The sequence below is a fragment of the Artemia sp. Qi Xiang Cuo genome, chromosome 15 (genome assembly GCF_049724085.1).
Source record: "Artemia sp. Qi Xiang Cuo chromosome 15, ASM4972408v1, whole genome shotgun sequence".
NCBI lineage: Eukaryota > Metazoa > Arthropoda > Branchiopoda > Anostraca > Artemiidae > Artemia > Artemia sp. Qi Xiang Cuo.
The window spans coordinates 62,820,605-62,843,242 of NC_142808.1; the positions used below are offsets into that span (position 1 = coordinate 62,820,605).

General features: G+C 37.5%; 1 protein-coding gene across 4 annotated transcripts in view; it reads left to right on the top strand.

Moving 5' to 3' along the window:
- The window catches only part of LOC148943971 (uncharacterized), a 59,879-nt gene that overhangs the window by 25,439 nt on the left and 11,802 nt on the right, over positions 1-22,638 (top strand). The window contains exons 1-2 of one of the 4 annotated variants that reach the window (XM_089101920.1): positions 10,119-10,168; positions 19,166-19,328. The exons of 2 other annotated variants lie outside the window; for them this stretch is intronic. The gene's annotated coding sequence lies outside the window, so the exon portion shown is untranslated. Of the gene's footprint in view, positions 1-10,082; positions 10,169-19,165; positions 19,329-22,638 lie in introns of those variants that run through there. One more of the 4 variants, XM_089101919.1, reaches the window with a different exon arrangement.

Below are 22,638 nucleotides of genomic sequence, written 5' to 3' on the forward strand. Positions count from 1 at the left end.
TTTAAGTTATGCCCTGGGAGCATATAAGGTTTTTATAGAAGGTTTTGTCGTAGAAAAACAGGCTCATTCGATTGGAAATTAAAGAGCTAGTGCCCTTTTTAATAGTCGAAAGTGATTGGAGTGTAACTAGCCCCCCCTCCCCCCCCCCACGCCCATCATTTCCCCAAACAAATCCAATCAAAATTTTCAGATAGCCATTTTGTTCAGCGTAGTTGATTTCCAGATAGAAAATATATATTTTTGAGGAGGACACTCCCTGACAACCCTCAGGGCAAGGGTTTTAAGTTCTGCCCTGGGGCATATAAAGTTTTTATAGAAGGCGTTGTCGTAGAAACTTCAAAACAGCCTCATTCGATTGGATATTAAAGGGCTAATGCCCTTTTTAATAGTCGAAAATGATTAGAGGGCAACTAACCCCCCCCCCCCTATGCCCATCATTCCCCCAAACACATACAATCAAAATTTTGAGACAGCCGTTTTATTCAGCGTAGTTGATTTCAAGATAGAAAATATATTTTTGAGGAGGGCACTCCCCCACAACCCTCAGGGCAAGGGTTTTAAGTTATGCCCTGGGGGCATATAATGTTTTTATAGAAGACGTTGTCGTAGAAACTTCAAAACATAATCATTCGATTGAAAATTAAAAGGCTGGTGCCCTTTTTATAGTCGAAAGTGATTGGAGTGTAACTAGCCCCCTTCCCCCGCCCCACGCCCATCATTTCCCCAACACACCCAATCAAAATTTTCAGATAACCATTTTGTTTTCACGTAGTTGATTTCCAGATAGAAAATATATTTTTGAGGAGTAAATTCCCCCACAACCCTCAGGGCACGGGTATTAAGTTATGCCCTGTGGGCATATAAGGCTTTTATAGAAGGCGTTGTCGTAGAAACTTCAAATCAAGCTCATTCGATTGGAAATTAAAGGGCTAGTGCCCTTTTAAATAGTCGAAAGTGATTGGAGAGCAACTAGCCCCCTCTCCACACGCCTATCATTTCCCCAAACACATCCAATCAAAATTTTGAGATAGTATTTTGTTCAGCGTAGTTGATTTCCAGATAGAAAATATGTTTTTGAGGAGGACACACCCCAAAACCTTCAGGGCAAGGGTTTTAAGATGTGCCCTGAGGGCATATAAAGTTTTTATAGAAGGCGTTGTTGTAGAAACTTCAAAAAAGGCTCATTCGATTGGAAATTCAAAGGGATAGTTCCCTTTAAATAGTCGAAAGTGATTGGAGGGCAACTAGCCCCCCCACGCCCATTATTCCCCCAAACACATCCAATCAAAATTTTGAGATAGCCAATTTGTTCAGCGTAGTTGATTTTCAGACAGAAAACATGTTTTTGAGGAGGACAATCCCCCACAACCCTCAGGGCAAGGGTTTTAAGCTTTGCCCTGGGGGCATATAAGGTTTTTATAGAAGGCGTTCTCATAGAAACTTCAAAAAAGGCTAATTCGATTGGAAATTCAAAGGGATAGTGCCCTTTTAAATAGTCAAAAGTGATTGGAGGGCAACTAGCCCCCCCCCCCCCACGCCCATCATTCCCCCAAACACATCAAATCAAAATTTTGAGATAGCCATTTCTGTTCAGCGTAGTTGATTTACAGATTTAAAATATATTTTTGAGGGGGACACTCCCCCACAACCCTCAAGGCAAGGGTTTTAAGTTATGCCGTGGGGGCATATAAGGTTTTTATAGAAGGCGTTGTCGTAGAAACTTCAAAACAGGCTCATTCGATTGGAAATTAAAGGGGTAGTAACCTTTTTAATAGTCAAAATTTATTGGAGGGCAACGAGCCCCCCCCCCTCCCACGCTTATTATTCCCTAAAACAACTCCAATCAAATTTTGATATAGACATTTTATTCGGTATAGTTGATTTCCAGATAGAAAATATATTTTTGAAGAGTATATTCCCTCACACCCCTCGCGGCAAGTGTTTTTAGTTATGCCCTGGGGGCATATAAGGTTTTTATAGAAGGTTTTGTCGTAGAAAAACAGGCTCATTCGATTGGAAACTAAAGAGCTAGTGCCCTTTTTATTAGTCGAAAGTGATTGGATTGTAACACGCCACCCGCCCCCCCCCCCGCCCATCATTTCCCCAAACAAATCCAATCAAAATTTTCAGATAGCCATTTTGTTCAGCGTACTTGATTTCCAGATAGAAAATATATATTTTTGAGGAGGACACTTCACGACAACCCTCAGGGCAAGGGTTTTAAGTTCTGCCTTGGGGGCATATAAAGTTTTTATAGAAGGCGTTGTCGTAGAAAGTTCAAAACAGGCTCATTCGATTGGATATTAAAGGGCTAGTGCCCTTTTTAATAGTCGAAAATGATTAGAGGGCAACTAACCCCCCCCCCCCCACGCCGATCATTCCCTCAAACACATCCAATCAAAATTTGAGATAGCCATTTTGTTCATCATAGTTGATTTCTAGAAAGAAAATATATTTTTGAGGAGGAAACTCCCCCACATCTCTTAGGGCAGGGGTTTTAAAATATGCCTTGGGGACATATAAGGTTTTTGATACTAGGTGTTGTTGTAGAAACTTCAAAACATAATCATTTGATTGAAAATTAAAGGGCTGGTGCGCTTTTTATAGTCGAAAGTGATTGGAGTGTAACTAGCCCCCTTCCCCCGCCCCATGCCCCTCATTTCCCCAACACATCCAATCAAAATTTTCAGATAACCATTTTTTTTTCACGGAGTTGATTTCCAGATAGAAAATACATTTTTGAGGAGGAAACTCCCCCAAAACCCTCAGGGCAAGGGTTTTAAGTTATGCCCTGAGGGCAAATAAGGCTTTTATAGAAGGCGTTGTCGTAGAAACTTCAAATCAAGCTCATTCAATTGGAAATTAAAGGGCTAGTGCCCTTTTTAATAGTCGAAAGTGATTGGAGTGCAACTAGCCCCCTCCCCCCACGCCTATCATTTCCCCAAACACGTCCAATCAAAATTTTGAGATAGTATTTTGTTCAGCGTAGTTGATTTTCAGATAAAAATATGTTTTTGAGGAGGGCACACCCCAAAACCTTCAGGGCAAGGGTTTTAAGATGTGCCCTGGGGGCATATAAGGTTTTTATAGAAGGCGTTGTTGTAGAAGCTTCAAAAAAGGCTCATTCGATTGGAAATTCAAAGGGATAGTGTCCTTTTAAATAGTCGATAGTGATTGGAGGGCAACTAGCCCCCCCCCTCCACGCCCATCATTTCCCCAAACACAGCCAATCGAAATTTTGATATAACCATCTTGTTCAGCATAGTTGATTTTCACATAGAAGACATGTTTTGAGGAGGACACTCTCCCACAGCCCTCAGGGCAAGGGTTTTAAGTTATGGCCTGGGGCCATATAAGGTTTTTAAAGAATGCGTTCTCATAGAAACTTCAAAAGGCTTATTCGATTGGAAATTCAAAGAGATAGTGCCCTTTTTAATAGTCAAAAGTGATTGGAGGGCAACTAGCCCCCCCCTATGCCCATCATTCCCCTAAACACATCCAATCCAAATTGCGAGATAGCCATTTGTGTTCAGCTTAGTTGATTTCCAGTTTGCAAATATGTTTTTGAGGAGGAAACTCCCCCACAACCCTCACGGCAAGGGATTTAAGTTATGCCCTGGGGGCATATAAGGTTTTTATAGAAGGCGTTGTCGTAGAAACTTCAAAACAGGCTCATTCGATTGGAAATTAAAGGGGTAGTAACCTGTTTAATAGTCAAAAGTGATTGGAGGGCACCTAGCCCCCCCCCCGCTCCCACGCCCATCATTTCCCCACACATCCAATCAAACTTTTGAGATCAAACTTTAGTCGAAAGCAATTGGAGGGCAACTAGACCCCCCACGCCCTTCACTCCCCCAAACACATCCAATCGAAATTTTGAGATAGCTATTTTGTTCAGCGTAGTTGATTTCCAGATATAAAATATGTTTTTGAGGAGGACAATCCCCCACAACCCTCAAGGCAGGGGTTTTAAGTTATGCCCTGGGAGAAAATAAGGTTTTTATAGAAAGCGGTGTCGTAGAAACTTCAAAAAAGGCTCATTCGATTGAAAATTCTGAGGGCTAGTGCCCTTTGTAATAGTCGAAAGTGATTTGAGGGCAACTAACCCCCCTCACACCCACCTTTTCCCCAAACACAACCAATCAAAATTTTAAGACAGCCATTTTATTAAACATAGTTTTAAGTTCTGGAAATTAGGTCTTGGAGGATTACAACTCCCCCAAACCCTCAGGGCAAGGGTTGTAATTTAAGGATTCTCCGAATCCTTCACATTATTTCTTATGGAAGGGATGCTAAATCCTGGGGCATAACTTATTAAGGGGGGGGGGGGGGTTATAACTTATGGGAAGGGGTTTTGTATGGGAAGAACAAATAGAAAATCTATTATAATTATCCAATTATAAAGTTAAAATACATACTCTTTAATAGATGCAAAATTGCTTTAGCACACAAATTCCTATTAAGGTCAATTCCAAACACTCCTGATCCCTTTGTGTCAGCAACTGAAATGGTCTAAACCACCTTATTGGAGCTATTTTTTCAATCTATTCATTGTTGTCAATTGCTGTCCACAAGTTATGCAAGCTGTCTATTGTTCATATATAAGGTTTTTATCAAAGATGTAATCGTATAGACTTTGAAAAAAGCCTAATTCGATTTAAATTGAAATTTCTAGATCCGTTTTTTAAAGTCAAGAATAATCGGACAGTAAGCACCCCCCCCCCCCCATGCCATAAAAACTTGAAACTTTTTGCAATCAAAAACGAACAAAAATTAATTTAAAAAAAATTCAGAAAAATAAGTTTTTCAAAGAAAAGTAAAGGCCATTTAAAAATTTACATCAGCAGGTAAAAATACCTGTTAAAGTTCAAACTCAAAACAACCAGAAATTACTATTAAAGAATAAGTGAAGTCCAAAAAGAAAAGAAATTGAATAAACAGTCATAGGAAAAAACATACAACAAGTAATAATATAAATGAATAAATAGATCTTAAAGCGAGTAATGCTTAGATTGAATATGAAAATCAAGCTTAAAACGGTAACAAGTATTTTGCTATTAAAGTATAAATGAAACTTAAAACAAACAGAAATTAAATAAACAATCAATGCAAACAAACATACAATATATATTAATGTAAATGAATAAATAAATCTTAAAACGAGTAAAACTTAAATTGAATATGCAAATCAAGTTTGAATCAAATAAAAATAACTACAAACAAGAGTTTGGGTATTGTCTCAATGCAGACGCCTAAAACGTACTGCGTCATTGGCGCTTTACTCAAAACAAATTATATTACAAATGTTTTCTTTTGTACTTAATATTGAAAATAAATAATAAAATTACAGTAAAATTTTTAACTGATGAGCTTTTAGCAATTAATATCATTCTGCTTCAAATATTCAGTTTAATCTATTAGTTCTTTTCAAGATTTTTCAAGACAAATATAGTTTTACAACAAGCAAAATTTGTATACTGCCCTCTTCTTTAACTGTAAAAACCTAAAGCCTTCTGCCTCATTGGTGCTTCACTGAAAACGAATTACTCGTATATTACAAATTTATTATTTTCCAGTTCTTACAGCATTGAAAATGAAAATAAAAATTACAGTGAAAAAAACCTTAAACTGATGGATATTTCAACAATTAATATCATTATACATCTAATGTTTAATTTGATTTCGTTTATACTTTCCAAGACTGTTCAAGACTCATATAGTTTTGCCATTTTTTTTAACTCTGCCATTTTTTGTAACTAAACGTGTAGTTTGTTATGAAAACATTCTATGGCTTCTAGGCATTTCTATTTGAGCAGAAAACTGCACCTCAAACTTTGTGGAACATGCATTTTCTTGCATGAAACACCAAAATATAATAAAATGTCAAGTTTCGGTGTGTTTCACCACCCGCAAGCAAGTGCCATTGGTATTTTTGAATCCGCATGGTCAATTTAGGGAGTGGAGGGTAGGCTAATTCTCATAGCAGCCCCATTCCGTCGTGGTATGGTTCACATTTTCAACACCTGGCGTCCGGACTATCATATAATCTACTAAGCATACAACTACCCCAAATCAGTATCAATAAATAAATGAAACCCAAAACGAACAAAAATTAAAATAAATATTAGAGTCAAACTCAAAACAAGCATAGATTAATGTGAGTAGGGTTCAAAACCCCCATGCTTTCTAGAGGTCAGAATATAATTGGTACTTTACTGAAAAAAAATTTAATATGCATATGCTGATATTTATTCCCTAAAATCTCAATTAATTTTTGATATCTTAAAGTTATAAAAGTGAAAATGTTTCAAAGAATTGTTTTCAGTAAAGCGCCAATGACAGAGTAGGTTTTAGGCTTCTGCAGTGAGACGATACCCAAACTCTTGTTCGTAATTATTTTTATTCGATTCAAACTTGATTTGCATATTCAATTTAAGTTTCACTCGTTTTAAGATTTATTAATTCATTTAAATTAATATATATTGTATGTTTGTTCGCATTGATTGTTTATTTAATTTCTGTTTGTTTTAAGTTTCATTTGTGCTTTAATAGCAAAATATTTGTTTTCGTTTTAAGCTTGATTTGCATATTCAATCCAAGCAATACTCGCTTTAAGATTTATTTACTCTTTTATATTATTACTTTTTGTATGTATTTTTGGCTATGATTGTTTATTTAATTTCTGTTCGTTTCTAGTTTAATTTAGTCTTAAAAAATAATTTCCGTTCGTGTTGTTTATTAATTTTAACATGTATTTTTATATCCAGAGCTTAATTTTAAAATGGCCTTTAATTTTCTTTTAAAAAAATATTTTTAGGAAAGTTTTTTTAATTAATATCAAGAAAGAGCCAATGTAGCTACATTTTAGAGAAGATATCTCTTGAAAAAATATAACTAAGTAATGACAGTTTGAACATTACATAGCTCAAAAAAATGTCAGGAGCTGATTTTGTGTCAAAAACAGATAACTGATTAACTTGAATATTCTTTTCAAATCTGGGTATATAAGTTATAGTGTCCACGTTTTGCATTGTCACAATATAACGACAGCTTCAAGAGATGGTTTTTCTATTCACGATTAAGCAGAGTTATCCTGTTATGCATGAAAATTTTAACAGTGGTTCCAAAATCCCATTGTCAAATCACTGATGCATTTACCCTATATATGGAATTTTTTGGTAGCTGACTAGTTGGATACTTTGAACACACGTTATATCTGGGAGCTGAATTGCAAACTAGCCCAAGTATTTCCTCTAAAAATCCTTCTTTTTCCAGCTCAAATGAAAAAATTACAACAAACCTCCATTCTAAGACACAATGCATAAATCTTTTGAAATTGCCGCTGTGAATTGCCAAATAAGTTGTTCTATAGATAGCGTTCATCCCGGTCATTGTTAATTCCGTTTTTTTTAATGAGCAGTAGGGAAAATACAAAATATTAAAACAACCTAACCTAACTTTAATTCAAAATCAAGGGACTCGGCCGGGATGAACGCTATCTATAAAAACAATTTATAGAACAAATTTAGAGCAGCAATTTCAAAAGATTTACGTATTGCATTTCTAGGGTGGATAAAATTGAAATTTTTGTCTGCTAAGTTGGAAAAAGAAGGAAGAAACAGCTAAGACCTGATGATTAAGTTTCTCCCCTTGGATAACATGTTAACTAGGATCATTATACATAATTCAAAGTAAGAATTGTTTTCTTAACATGTCTCCTTGTCAACAGTACCAGTTCTAAATTTATACCGAGTAGCTAATTGTTTGATAACACATACAAGGCCCCGGGGAGGTCGGTTATATGTTCACGTCGGTATAGTAGGCTGCAGAAGGATGTTTTTCCAGTCTGTTCCTTTGCACTATTTTTAGATTTTGTAGACAATAAAGCATAGCTACCTGAACAAGCCTTTGCAAGGAGGTAATGTCTGAATCTAGTATCTTTTCGTTTTGCCAAGATCCAGCCACTGTAAATTGCAACTTACAAGCTCTAGAAAAAATTGATTATTTGCCATTTGCCTTATTACACCAATTTGAACAATGCTGGCCCTTAGTTTTTAGAAGAATGCTTACACATTATAATCACAACTCTTTACTATAGAAAAGTAACTAAACTACAGCCAGAAAAAGACGCGCACATTTACATAATCATTTCTGATAGTTAAACACACAACTTTGAGTGTGATAAGTGTGCATACAGTCTGCTGCTACAACACAACAGCAACCTATTCAGGACAGCAGCCTTGACTCAGCTGCCAAGTAAAACTTCCTTCTGGCATCATGAAGTAATCTTGAAATTTGTTGTCATGAAGTAATAGAAATCTTGGCATGTTTGGCAGCTTCAGCTGGGTTTCGTGCTGCTGTTGAGACAGATGGTAACAGCCCATTTGCTTGCTCTTGTCTCTACTGCCCAAATGTTATAACACCATCAGTTTCTGTGGCAACAAAGTTAGCAGTAACATACCTCGAGTGTCACTGTGGAGTTGTAAGATCTTTGGTACACAAGTAATTATGTAGGCAAACACAAGTGTGTATGACCTTGTTAACATTCTCAGGCTTTACATTAATTGCTTCTCTGAATATACTTCAGTTGGCAGCAAAATTCCAAATGCATTTTCTATTATTTTTTGAGCACGAGAAAGCCTGTAATTAAAAATTTCCTCTGGTACTGGAAGGTGATCACCAGGATAGGGTCTTAATAAGTCTGTTTTAAAGGGAAAACCTGCATCTCCGACAATCATATATGGTAAGTAAGTGGCATTTCCTGTATCAATCGTATCACTTCCTGGAAAATCTAAAGTACAGTCAGTCACTTTCCAACTAAAACTTGAATTACTAAACACAGAACAAACACTTTGCCAACCATAACTGCCTATGTCAACATAGACAAACCAATAGTTAGGATTGCACGTAGCCATCAAGACGATGCTGTTGCATTGCTTGTAGATGAAATATTGTGACCCCGAGTTTGGTAGAGCCTGGATTCTAATGTGCTTCCCATTAATAGCTCCAACACAGTGGGGAAAGTTCAATTTCACTGTAAACTCATGGAAAATTTCTTTCCAGTCAGATTTCTCACTGGGAAATCGTAGAAATAATGGGGACAGCACTTGGCAGATTGCATCCATAGTGTTCCATATAATTTGGTAGCTAGTCGACCTTTCCAGGTAATTTGTGAAGCTTTGGTTTCTCTGTGTACCACCATCTGCAAGATATCTTAATGTCACTTCAAGCCTTTCCTTAGGTGAAATAGCTGTTCTGAAGTTTGCATTTTGTCTTGTAATATATGGTGTAACCAGACCATGCAGGTAATCAAATTGCTTAGGTGACATTCTGAAATAGTCAGGAAACCAATCTGTATCCGTCAAACGCAGGTTATTAATTAATAAGTTTGAAGCACCATTTTCACTTCTCATTTTCAAAATGTCTCTCACCCAAAATTTTCTTTTTCTTATAATCTCTGAGGCTTGTAAGCCTTTTCTCTTCTTTTCTCTTTCTAAATAAACACAACAGCAAAACAGTTGTAGCTTCATGATCCATTTTTGAATCTTAAGCCAGTTTTTCCGATGGCCAGAAAAAAATCTATCCAGAAAAACTATCCTGACAGTGAAAACTTTGTTCTGGTGTGAACATCCGGAAATCCCAGATTTTTTTTTCTGTCCAGAAAGGAAATCTGCCCAGAAAAAATTTCTGGGCAGTGAAAACTTGGCTTAACTTCCTTTTTTTATTGAAACTTCAAAGCTCTAGTTCTATCCCCTTGGAATAGATATTGCACCAGACAGTGACACCCCTTATGCATTAGAAAGTGATGATAAAGAGTTAGAAATAAGTGACCAGTCCCTGTACAAAAATGGCTATTTGTTTGCCATTTATATAACTGTATATGTAACAGCTATAAAAAGTGTTTGTGTTTTCAATGAGGTTGAAGTCCCTCATATCTCACTATTTTGGATAGGCTAGCGCTGCTCAACAAAATTTAGTATTTTTCATTTACGATCGCCGTTTTCAACAATATCTAGTAATTTTAATGTCAACTCTCGGCTTTCATCATAAACATGACATTCTGTAAATAAACCAAGAAAATTAAATTAACTTAAAGAAATCACATGTAAATGAGTGGTGCGTCCCAATATAGACCTACTTTTGGGAGACATTGATGACAAAATACTTAGTATGCAAATTTGTTGACTTCTAGTTTAGTTTTTACAAGACATAGGAGCAAATAAGAAGATATAGTTAAGTGTTATTTAAATTTGGTGCATCTTGAATATTAGTGCAGTGTAAAATTGTTGTGAACAATCAGATTGTTGGTGGGAATTTTAGCCATTCCTTATTTCATTCAACTTTCTAATAGGCTATGATATTTTGAGTAACCATTGAATGAGGACCTAGGCTAAGTGACATTTACAGTCAAGAAAGGTCTGAAATCCTGCTGCTGCTCACCTTATATGAGTGGTTGATTTGTTCTGTTGTCAACAAGCAACACCAACTTAGGTAAAGTTCTACAAAATCATAGGCTATTATTGAGTTAGAAGTAAAGTGAATACCATTTGATGCCTTTTTTTATGCTGATAACAAATATAATAATCATTTCTATTGGAAATGAATTTCAGCCCCCCCTCCCCTATATATACCTAACCTAACCCTGAATTGGCATATATAGGGGGGGGGGGCTGAAATTAATTTCCAATAGAAATGATTATTACATTTGAAATCAGCATAAAAAAAGGCATCAAATGGTGTATTCACTTTTGTCCTAACTCAATAATATGATTTTGTAGAACTTTACCCCAACTTAAAGAAAACAAGAAGTATTTCAGAAAATAATTTGGTAAAATTCTACTTTAAATACTTTTGGCTTTCTTGGAAAGGAGTTTGGTTAGGAAAATGAAACTGTCAGGGATAGATCTACAGGCTAAAGTATGTCCCAGGAAGGTATTGAAATACCTACCTCCACTTCTCCTCCCTCTAGAGGGTCCTGACCTTTGATGACCTTTAAAGATCTGTGTGTTATAAAAGTGAAACCTTGTAAAATAGATCTTATGCTTAAAATGAAGTCCAACAAAATTATTTTCAGCCTCACAACTTTACTAAATCCTGATTTATAGAGTTTTAAAGATATGCAAATACATTTCCTAAATTTTGTTGGACTTCATTTTAAGCATAAGATCTATTTTACAAGGTTTCACTTTGATATGGCTTAAAATACTACTCAAATAACAGGAATTGCATTTTCAGAACTAAAGCCAGAGAAAAAGAATCTTATAACTGAAAATTAAGGTAAAATGTTCTTTGTCAAAATTTCAATAGGTATAAACTTGTAATGTAGGCAAATTTCAGGATCCTCTAGAGAGAGAAGGAAAGGAGATAAGTACTTCAAAATACCTTCCCATGACATATTTTAGCCTGTAGACCCATCCCTGAAAGGAATGAATGTCATATTTTGATTGAAGATCAGATTCTGATGGTAGTGGTAAGTTTTTATTTGAAGTGTTTAAATTATCTGTTAATATGATGTGTAATCAGTTTTGAAGAAAAGAGTAAAGTATTAGAATTGAAGCCATTTGCCATTGGTTGGCTATGGGGATCAGGTTGCTCAAAACACTATATTAGAGCATCTTCAAACTTCCTACATAAACAAATTTTTATTCCTGAATTCAATTAGCAACAAAACTAAAATTATTAATTTTAAAACATGTTTTTGTTCTAGCATGCATTCTTCTGAAGAGATCCAGTAGCAACTTTACTTGGAATAAATTTAAGACCAATCCTGGTCGTAAGGAGACATGCTAAGAAAACAATTTTTACTTTATAATATGCATAATAATCTTATTTAACATATTTTCCAGGGGGAGAACTTTTATCCTCAGTTCTTTCCTTCTTTTTCCAGCTTTGCAAAAAAATTATAAAAAAAGCCATACTTCTGATAAATGTTTCCTCTGTTTTCAAATTTGTGGTGAATGATATGCCATGCTGTAAATGTTATTTATAGATGGCATTCATCTGGCCATTTTTAATTTTGTAGATTACATTCCATTACTTATCAGATTACTTGTTCACTCATCCAAGGCATAATAGAATGTAGTCTACAAAATCACAAACAGCCAGGAAGAACATATATAAAAAAAATTAATAGGATGGCATATTATTCAGCACATATTTGAAAACAGAGAAAATATTTATCAAAAGCATGTTTTTTTTCATATTTTTTTTTTCAAAGTTAGAAAAAGAAGGAAAAAAAGGAAAGAAGTAAGGATAAAGGTTCTCCCCCTGCAAAATTTGTTATCTAGGATTATTATTCATATTAAGAAGTAAGAATTGTTTTCTTAACATGTCTCCTTGAGACCAGAACTGGTCCTAAATTTATACCCTTTACTTTTGCTTGTCCTGGCTTTGTTAGTGAACTCATTGTAAAATAAATATTTTAGTGGTGCTTGGTTTCTTTCATTTGGTAAATTTAGAGATATTTCAATTACTGAGCTACAAATTAGGTAAACAAACCTCTTGATGTAAGATGCAAAATAATTGTAGCTAACACACTTTGAATGCAGCACCACTCTTTTCCCTAATGGGCAAATATATGGCCCAAATTGAATATTTCCCATGTGCTGTCTTGTTCTTGATTTTGTCACAGTCAATTGAATTTACAGGTAGAGGGGTTTAAATAGGCTACAGTTATGGCTTTAAGTAAACAGGACAATTCTAAAAAGAGATTTATAAATTTTGGTACTAGCCTAGATAGCTACCTCCACATAAAGAAACACATTAAGAAAACAATCTTACTTCATGATGTGCAGAATAATCATAGTTAACACATTTTGAATGCAGCTAACCATTATCTTCACTTCCTTCAGTGTTTTACACTTTTTCTACCAGATTTCAGAAAAAAACATGGATTCAATAAGCATTTTTAAGTTTCAAAGTTGTTTTGAAACAAAAGGGATCTATAAATTTGTTTATAGATGCCACTCTATGCAAAATCCGGTGGCATCAACACAAATTGCACACCATCAAAGTTATTTTAATTGTTTTTATAGCAAATGTTAAAAGAAAAATTGTGAGAAGATGGGTTAGGTTATGGAAATGGTATTTGGGTATTTGTTTGAGCACTTTTTTCTGAACAGAACAAAAACTAAGTGAAATGAAACAAACAATTCAGACATTTGGTAGAAAAGTGTAAAACCATTAAAGAAGTGAAGTTAAAGGTTAGCTCCATACAAAATGTGTTAAAAATGATCATTCTTCATATTATGGAGTAAGAATTGTTTTCCTAACATCCTTCCTTATGTGGAGCTAATTATTTAGACAATCACTTATATTTCAAATAAAAAAATTTATTTATTAACCCTTTTGTATGTTAATATGTTTCTTTGGAAGAAATCCTGTCTTATTTTATTACCAAGTAAACTATACCTTTGCCCCTTCATCCTTTATCTTTATTGGACACATATACCTATATTCAATGAATTTTTCATATGCTGTCTCCATTCTTCCCACTGTTTGTTGCTGTTGTTTTGTGTGTTTTTTTTTCTGTTAAATAATATTAAAGAAATGAGAATAGGAACAGGTGAAAGTCTCAAAAAACAAAACTATTAACACCATCTAATATTTGGCAACACTTGGCTTTCTTTCTATGTAGTAATAAGAATAATTAATGTAATTAGCTTAATTGCTTAAATTAGGGTAGTAATAACTTCTGATCTCAGTTCCTAACAGAAAAACAATTACACTGCTTGAAAAAATACAAAGTTTCACTCACAAAATTCTAGATTGTGTTTGTAAAAGTTGATTTCAATCTTTTATTATGACCTAAACACCTATAATATAAAACACACAATAAGCAAGCAAAGCAAAGTACATGGGGTAGCATTAACACTTGAAAGTGGGAGAGCACATGCAAGGTAGGTGGTTAATACTATGTCATCCTTCTTCTCAATTAAACAGTCTACAGGGGGGGCAAAGTCTGGTCTAAATTGCTCATAAAGTCATCTTTCTGACAGGTTTCACTGTTCTGCTGTAGCATGTTTAATGAGCTCTTGTGGTAGGTGTTTCAGACTGGTATTTTGGGCTAGTCTGGAGAGTAATGGTTGTGGAAATTGGTGTTGTCACTGTATTATAACATGGGAACGTTTGTTTTGGAGTGCATGGTTCAGATGGGTGGGAGGAGTGATGTGCTGGGGTTTGGGGTAGCATTAACACTTGAAAGTGGGAGAGCACATGCAAGGTAGGTGGTTAATACTATGTCATCCTTCTTCTCAATTAAACAGTCTACAGGGGGGGGGGGCAAAGTCTGGTCTAAATTGCTCATAAAGTCATCTTTCTGACAGGTTTCACTGTTCTGCTGTAGCATGTTTAATGAGCTCTTGTGGTAGGTGTTTCAGACTGGTATTTTGGGCTAGTCTGGAGAGTAATGGTTGTGGAAATTGGTGTTGTCACTGTATTATAACATGGGAACGTTTGTTTTGGAGTGCATGGTTCAGATGGGTGGGAGGAGTGATGTGCTGGTGTTATGGTAGGAGACAAAGGACTTGGTTTGGAGGTAGAGGTGACCCTATCCAGGGCAATTTTTACCTCCTTTTCTACTGTCTCTTTTCCACCAATTCATTGGAACCTGGATTGGTTCCTAGAGTGCCCAAGGAACTACTCCTTGGGCACTGAGCTGCTGATATCACTTCAGGTATTGAAGGAGAGGGCCTGGATATATGAATCTTGTTTCTTCTTTGCAAGGACCCAGTTGCTGTTCTTACAAAGTATGACCTTGGGTTTTTACTGCATGACACAACTTCTGCTTTGGTCCATTCCCTGCTTTTCTTTTCTTGTATAAAAACCTTATCCTCTCTGAGGAGTTTTGGCAGTTCTTTTTTCATAATAGGACTTTTGTTGCACCTGGTGTTTTATTTGGTTTTATGTGAATATCCTTTGGGGAACAGTTTTTTTTTCAGATGTTGAATCTTTTCCAAGCCAGGTATTAAGTTGGGCAATTTTATATAAAACCCAGGTTGCAACCTGTAAACAAAAAAAAACATATAAGAAAAGAGAAACATTTAATACTAGAGAATATGACATCCTCTTTCTTTCACAAAAAGGAACAAAGTACTCAGAGGTCGAGTTTTAAGGGGGCTTGACTTGGCGTTCACTTCCTGTGGTTGAGACGCGCTGTTGTTCTGTCAGGTCTCTAGCCTCTTGGACCTGGATGACGGTTGGTACATCTTGGTTCAGATGAGTTTGCTTACTGCAGAGAGGCAACAGAGGGTTGTATGATGAGCTGGCTTTCTCGTCTTTCTGCTCTTGTATCTGTTCGACTAGACAGAGTGGTATAGTCTTCAATAGTCTCTTGTAAATGCCTCCTGTTGTGGCGGCATCTTTTCTTGCTTGGCGTTTTGATTGTATATGACCTTGGTTGACCTGACTTCTTGATAACAGTTGCATTTTCCCAGGCACCGTTTTCAACCTGGAGTCTCACAGACTGGCCAGCTTGCAAGTCTTTTTGGGTTTTGGTGCAACTGTCATAATAGAATTTCTGGTTTGCTCTTTCTTTTTCTCTGGAGCACTGGAATTCCGCATAGGAGATGATTTTGGGTCTGAGGTGCTGGATGGTGCATGGTAGGGTAGACCTCAGATTCCTACTCATGAGAAGCTGAGCTGGAGATGCCAGACCGTCTATTGGTTTATTCCTATATTTGAGCAAGCCAAGCAACAATTCTTCTTTAGACTTGCAAGTTTTCTTAATCAGAGCTTTTGTAATTCCAACAGCTCTTTCTGTGAGGCCATTTGACTGTGGGCAGTATGGGCTAGAAGTCAGTATCTTTATTCCCCAGTCCTCTCCAAATTTCTTAAATGTTTTGGCGCAAAACTGGGGTCCATTATCTGTTGTCATAAGGCGTGGAATGCCATGTCTTGCAAAGTGGCACTTCAGGCAATCTATTACATGGACAGATAGTGTGGTTAGACCCAGATGGTCAATTTTGATGAATCTGCTGTAATAATCGACTGTTACCATGTGAAACTTGTTGTTCTTGTAGAAGAGGTTAACTCCCACATGTTCCCATGGGTAGGTAGGGATCTCTTGCGGCAGAAGTGGCTCTTTTGGGTTAGATCTTTGGTAGGTACAGCAAGCATCACATTTTTTGATGAATTCCTTGATAGAACAGTTCATGCCAGGCCAGTATACTATGGAGTGGGCTCTTTGCTTTGTTTTATCCATGCCAAGGTGTGAGGCATGGTGATTGGTCAAGATTGGTTTGTGCATTGTTTGTGGTATGACTAACCAATCATCTTTCATTATGATGTCTTCTACCACAGTTAGTTGGTCTCTGATGAACCAGAATTCGGCTGCTGCTGCTGGAACCTGGCTCCTAGTTGCTGGCCAGCTGTTTTCAATGCATTCCCTCATGGCGGTAAGCTCTGGATCAACGTAGGTTTTTTGTTTTAACTGTGGAAGCTTTTCACTGCTGATTGGAAGTATTCTCATCACTGAGTGGATGTAGCATTTGAGGTTGGTCTGCATTTCTTGGTCTTCTGTATTGATGTGTAAGCCGGAGAGAGCGTCAGCTAGGGGAATGTCTTTGCCTGGTTGGAATTTGATGTTATAATCATATGGCTGGATCTGGAAGAGCATCCTTCGTAACCTTGGGGATGATTTGCTGATGGGTCTGTTTAGGAGTGTTTCTAGGGGCTTGTGATTGGTGATGATGTTAAATGGACATACATACATGTATTGATGGAAATGGCGACAGCAAAACACTATTGCGTAGAGCTCCTTCTTGATTTGAGAGTATTTTCTCTTGGTATCAGTCAGTGATTTAGATGCAAATGATATTGCTGAGGATTTCTGAATCAGCACCGCTCCCAAACTGGACATTGAAGCGTTGACTTGCAACTCGACAGACTGTTCAGCAGGGTCAAAGAATGCCACATTTTGGCAAGTGGAATCTTTAATCTTCTGGAGAGTGGTTTCAGGTGTTGCTGTCCACTCAAACAGTTATTGTTTGCCAAGTGTTTGAAGAGACTCGTTCAGGCTGGATAGGTTGGGTATGTAGCAAGACAGATAATTCATCATACCTAGGAGCGTTTGTAGCTGCTCGTGACTAGTTGGGGAAGGCATTTCTTGGATGGCTTGGACCTTGTTTGGGTCGGGGTGTATTCTTTTGTCAGACAATATGTGACCAAAGTAAGGGGTAGTAGTGGCCTTTAGGATGCACTTGTCTTTATTGAATTTAACACCTTTTTCTCTGGCTCATATGAGGGTGTTTCTGAGGTTTTTGTAGTGCTCAGCATCAGATGTTCCTGGTACAATAATATCATCTACAATGACTGAAAATCTTTCAAGTGCTTCAAAGGCCTCTTCCATCCGCCTCTGAAACTCGTCTTGTGCCGAGACTAGACCAAAAGGCATTCTTTTGAACCTATAATGGCCATATGGCGTGTTGAATGTGGTGAGTTTGGCTGATTTGGGCTCAAGGCACAGTAACCAGTACCCATGCCTTGTGTCAAGCTTTGAGAATGAAGTAGCACCAGCGTGTTTCTGCACGGCTTCTTCAAATGTGGGTATGGGGTGGTGAGTTCGTTTTATGGTCTTCTTTAAATTGTGGAGGTCGATACACACTCGAAGTGTACCATCCGCTTTTTGCAACACTACTGAAGAGTTTACCCACTCTGTGGGCTCGGTCACTTTTTCTATAATTCCCAGCACTTCCATTCTACCGAGTTCCGTTTTGAACTGCAATTGGATCACTAGGGGTATCCACTTTACGGGCTGGATAGAGGGATGTGCTTCTTCTTTTAGCTGTATTTTGCATTCTTCTTTTAGCTTCCCAACCCCTTCAAACAGATCATCAAATTCTTCAAACAGTTCATTGAATTTGTCTTGTTTATCTTGCACAGTGAGGATCAACTTGATTAGATACATCTTCTGGCTTGCAGCAAATCCAAGTATTGGTGTGGGCGCTGTCTTGACAACATAGAAGTCTATGGATTGTTCTTTACTGCCCTTGTAGGAGCATCGGATCTGGATTATTCCCAGTATTGGAATCTTTTGTCCACAGAAACTTGTGAGGATGTTGTTTGTGGGTTGAATCTTGGCAGCTGGTGTGAGTTTTGCTGCATGCTGTCAAGTGATAATGCTTGCTTGAGCTCCAGTGTCGATTTTGAAACGCACGTGGAGGTGGTTCTGGAGACACATTGTGGCATATGGATCATTGTCAGTGTTATTAATCAGAACTTCATGGATGAACAGTTCATCATTGCCTGTGTTGCTGCCTTGGGATTTGATGTTGTTTATGCTTTTTGTAGCACTCCAACAAACACGGGCAAAATGGTTGAATTTCCCACATTTGCTGCAAGCTTTGCCTTTTGCCAGGCAATTATGACTTGGGCTGGATTCGTCCCCACAAAAATAGGACTGAATTTACAGGCATTGACTGCATCTGCCTGTTAGTGTGTCTGGAGCTTCTCCTGGTGGCATCAATTTCTTGCTTTATTGGTATGCTGTGGTTAGTGGGTTCTCCCAACATTGTTCTTAGTTGTGCCTTGGTCTCTGTATATGCACGTGCTATTTGTACCAATTCAGATAAGGTAGGGTCTGGTCCTGAGTGCAGAAGCTTTTGTTGTATTTTATCAGATTTAGTTCCACTGATAAGTCTGTCTTGCACCATTTCATCACTGATTGTCACTGGGTATGCACAGTCACGCACCAGGATCTTTATTGAGTCACATAGATAGATAGATAGATAGATAGATAGATATTTATTGCAATAAAAGCCACTTTGGGCCATGGCAAAAAAAAGGAAAATCACACAAAATAATAACATAATTATAACACTCATAGCAAAGTATGGTAGCCTACATAACAATAACAACGCAAAATTACAAAACCTTACAAAAACATAATAAAGCACACGATACCATTAAACTAACATAAATAGATAGATGTATGTTACATCTATCAAGGGCCATGACTACAAAAATAACAAACAAGAAAACAACTTACACACATTCAACAATACTTTCCGCACTCACCCAACCCCTTTTACAGAAATCTATCTCTATGTGACATACCGAATTTTATATACTTTGCTTTCATTCTTATTGTCCCATAATTTTTTGATCCCATTACTGAAACCAACCACTCACTTGTCCCCACATTAACAAAAAATAAATCTTTCCTTAGATCCTGTAATTTGGGACAAAGGGCCATGAAGTTAAGCAGATCCTCCCCATTTTCTCCGATACTGTTCAATCGTCTTTCCGTCCAACTGGTCATGCTTGTGAAAGACATAGCAAGAAAAGATAGCATTTGCATTTGGATTAAAATGTTTGTCAAACTTAGTCAGGTAGGTTTCGATTTTGTCTTTTTCTGCTTCTGTGAGCTTCCAAGTACTGAAAATGTCTCATCTCCCCCAGCCAGATGAGGAGATAGGTGCATTGCACTTTTTCACTTTTTCCACTCAAAGGACCATTGAACATCAGTTGGGCGCGGTTTTTGAACCTTGACCATGCTTCCTTGAGGTTGGGAGTGTCCCAATTCAGCTCAGGGCAGGGAGTTCCAGCATCCATCATGACACCATTTAATCTTTTTGAAGCCAGGTATTAAGTTGGGCATTTTAATATAAAACCCAGGTCACAACCTGTAAACAAAAACACAAATAAGAAAAGAGAAACACTTAATACTAGAGAATGTGACAGGCAGGTGCAAGGCAGAACTGATCAAAGTTAATGGCTCATTAGTGGCTGTGCAGGGGAAGCCAACCCTTCTATCAGTGTGTTCCAGTACTCTAGAATACCAATGTAAGGATTGATTCCACTCTCAGGGGATTTTGAAAGGATTCTCTTGCATGTTTGGACTGTTTCTCTATAACCCTGTTTGACCTTGGGTGCATAGGACTTGACGTCTTGTGTTCTGTTCCCCATGATTCTGTGAAAACTTTCATATCACATGATGATAGCTGGGGCCCATTGTCTGATGTCATCAACTGCAGTATGCCATGACAGGCAAATTGGGTCTTTAGCTTCTGAATGGATTTTCCCTGACGTCATGCATGGTAGCTCTTCTATTTCAATAGCTGCTGTGATAGTTGGCAGTTATCATGTATTGTTGCTTGTTCTACTCAAACAAGTCAATTGCTATATTCTACCATGGTAGGATAGAAAGGCTGGCATTGGTCAGGGGTTCTTTTATGTTGTTTGGAGCAAACATTGGTCAGGTTTCACGTATTTAGAATATAATTTTGAATATCAAGATTCATGTCAGGCCAATACACAAGCATGCAAGCTCTCTGTTTCGTTTTCTCCATGCCTAAACGGGCTGTACAGGGCTGTGCCAAAATGTTGAGACATGATGGAATGATGATTCTGGGCCCCTTGAACAGCAGTCCATTAACAGCTTCTAGTTTGTGTTGAATATTCCAGTACTGTCTGATGTCAACAGGACAGAGATTTCAAGAGGTGACTCAATCCTCCTTGAGTGTATCTCCTAGTCGGACAAGCTGCAGTTCTGATTTCGTCTTTTCCTTGATTTCTCAGATTTTAGTGGTGCCAACAAACAGACAGTTTGTTATGGCGTGCACAAAGACTTCAATATCTGCATGCAACTCCTCATTGATGTTGGGCTGGTGGAGACAAAAAAAAGCATCAGCTACAGGGATGTCAGGGCTGGGAGAGTTGCAAAATGAGAGATTATATGGCTGAAATTGAATCATGAGTCTTTGTATCCTAGCAGTTGGATTGTGGAGTGGCTTCAAGAGTATGGTTTCTAATGGTTTCTATAGTTCTTTTTCAAGCTTCGAGTAATTTTGCACCGTTTTTTTCAATACTCTGAATGCATTACTAAATATGTTGTCATTTGCTGATATCTCTGCTCCAAGGCCATGTTTTGAGGCGTCCACTTTCAATTTAATGTTCCTGCAGCTGTGATAAAAAAAAAATGCTAATCTGGACACAATGGAATGCTTACGTCCATGATGCATTCACAATGCAGCTCTTGTAGAGCAAAAGACTCTTGTTGTAGCAAGTCTCTGAGAGGTTTGTTGTTTGATGATAGGTCAGGAATGTACCTGGAAAGAAAGTTCAACATTCCAAGTAGTATTTGCAGTTCTTTTCTTAGTTTTAGGTTTGGGAATATCAATAATGGCTCAGAGCTTATTGGGGTCTGGCTTCATGCAATCTTTGCTGATCACTTGGCCAAAATAGCAAACCTATTCCAGACTAAAATGACACTTGCGTTTGTCGATTTTTATTCCAGGCTTCCTGGCTTGCTTCAGGACTTCTTGAAGCCTGTTATCATGTTCTTTTCAAGTTCTTCCATAGATTAGGAGATCATCAACTAGAATGCACAGCTCTTGGAGGCCCTCAAATGCATGTTCCATTCTTTTCTGGAACTCATCTTCTGCTCATATCAATCCAAAAGGATACATTTTCCATGGATATCTGACATAGACTGTGCTAAATGTTGTCAGGTATGAAGCCTTTTCAGACAGTAGCCTGTATCAGTAGACAGTATCCAGTAGCCTGAAGGCGCATCTAGCTTAGTGAAGTAAGCAGCTTCATCCCAGTTACTAATAGCATCATCAAAGGCTGGGATTGGATGATAGGGTTGTTTAAATGGTTTGTTTAAGTTTACTGGGTCAATCCACAGTCATATACTTTCATTTTTCTTTTTGCACATGACCATAGCATTAACCCTCTCAGTTGGTTGGCTGACTTTCTCAATTATTTCTAGCTCTTCAAGGTGGGCAAGCATGTGCTTGAGCTTGTCTCTCATTGATATGGGCACCTTTTTTGCAGGTTGTGCTATAGGGCTTATATCTTCTTTCAAATGTATTTCACACTACTGCAAGCTTCCAAATCCCTTCAAAAACGTCATTATAACCTTGTGGTGTGCTTGTTGGATGATCTTGCTGCTTCTGCATCTCAACATTGAGGATAAGTTTCACCAAATTTAAATCTTTACTTGGTTTCATCCCAGTAATGGGTGTGGTTCTGGATGCCACTATATAGAATTTCTGAAATTGAATTTGTCCTTGGTGGTAGCTGCACTGCAGTTCACAAGTTCCAAGTGAAGATATCTGGGAACCACAGTAACTTGTGAGTCTATGTCAGGTTGTCTTTAATACTGCCTTTGGGGATAGCATATCCAGGTAATGCTTAGGGATTAAGGTTGCTGGGGCACCAGTATCAACCCTAAAATCCACCTTTATCTTTCCATTAGTGGTTGCATAGGCTTCATCCTTGCTGTTATCTTGGTTGACTGCATAGAGATATAAGTCTGATTCTTCATTTGAATTAGAGCTAGATGGGTGTTTTCCACCTGCTTCATGCGCAGTGTGCCAATTTTCAACAGCATTCACTGTTTTGCTTTTGCAAACCCTGGCAAAATGGATGACTTTTTTATATTTTGGGCAAAACTTCCCTTTTCCAGTGCAGACATGATGTTTATTAAATTGCCCACCACACAAATAGCACTCTGGATTTTTGGCTACCAGCTTTTTCCAGTTTTTTTTTTATACAGAGTCAATTTCTTGATTTATTTCTTGTTTCTCTTCAAATGTTTTTAGTTGTGCTTGGGTTGTCTCATATGTTTGTCAGATTGTTATGGCCCTTTCAAGAGTTAGTTGACCACCTTCTGCTAACAATCTCTCACCAATT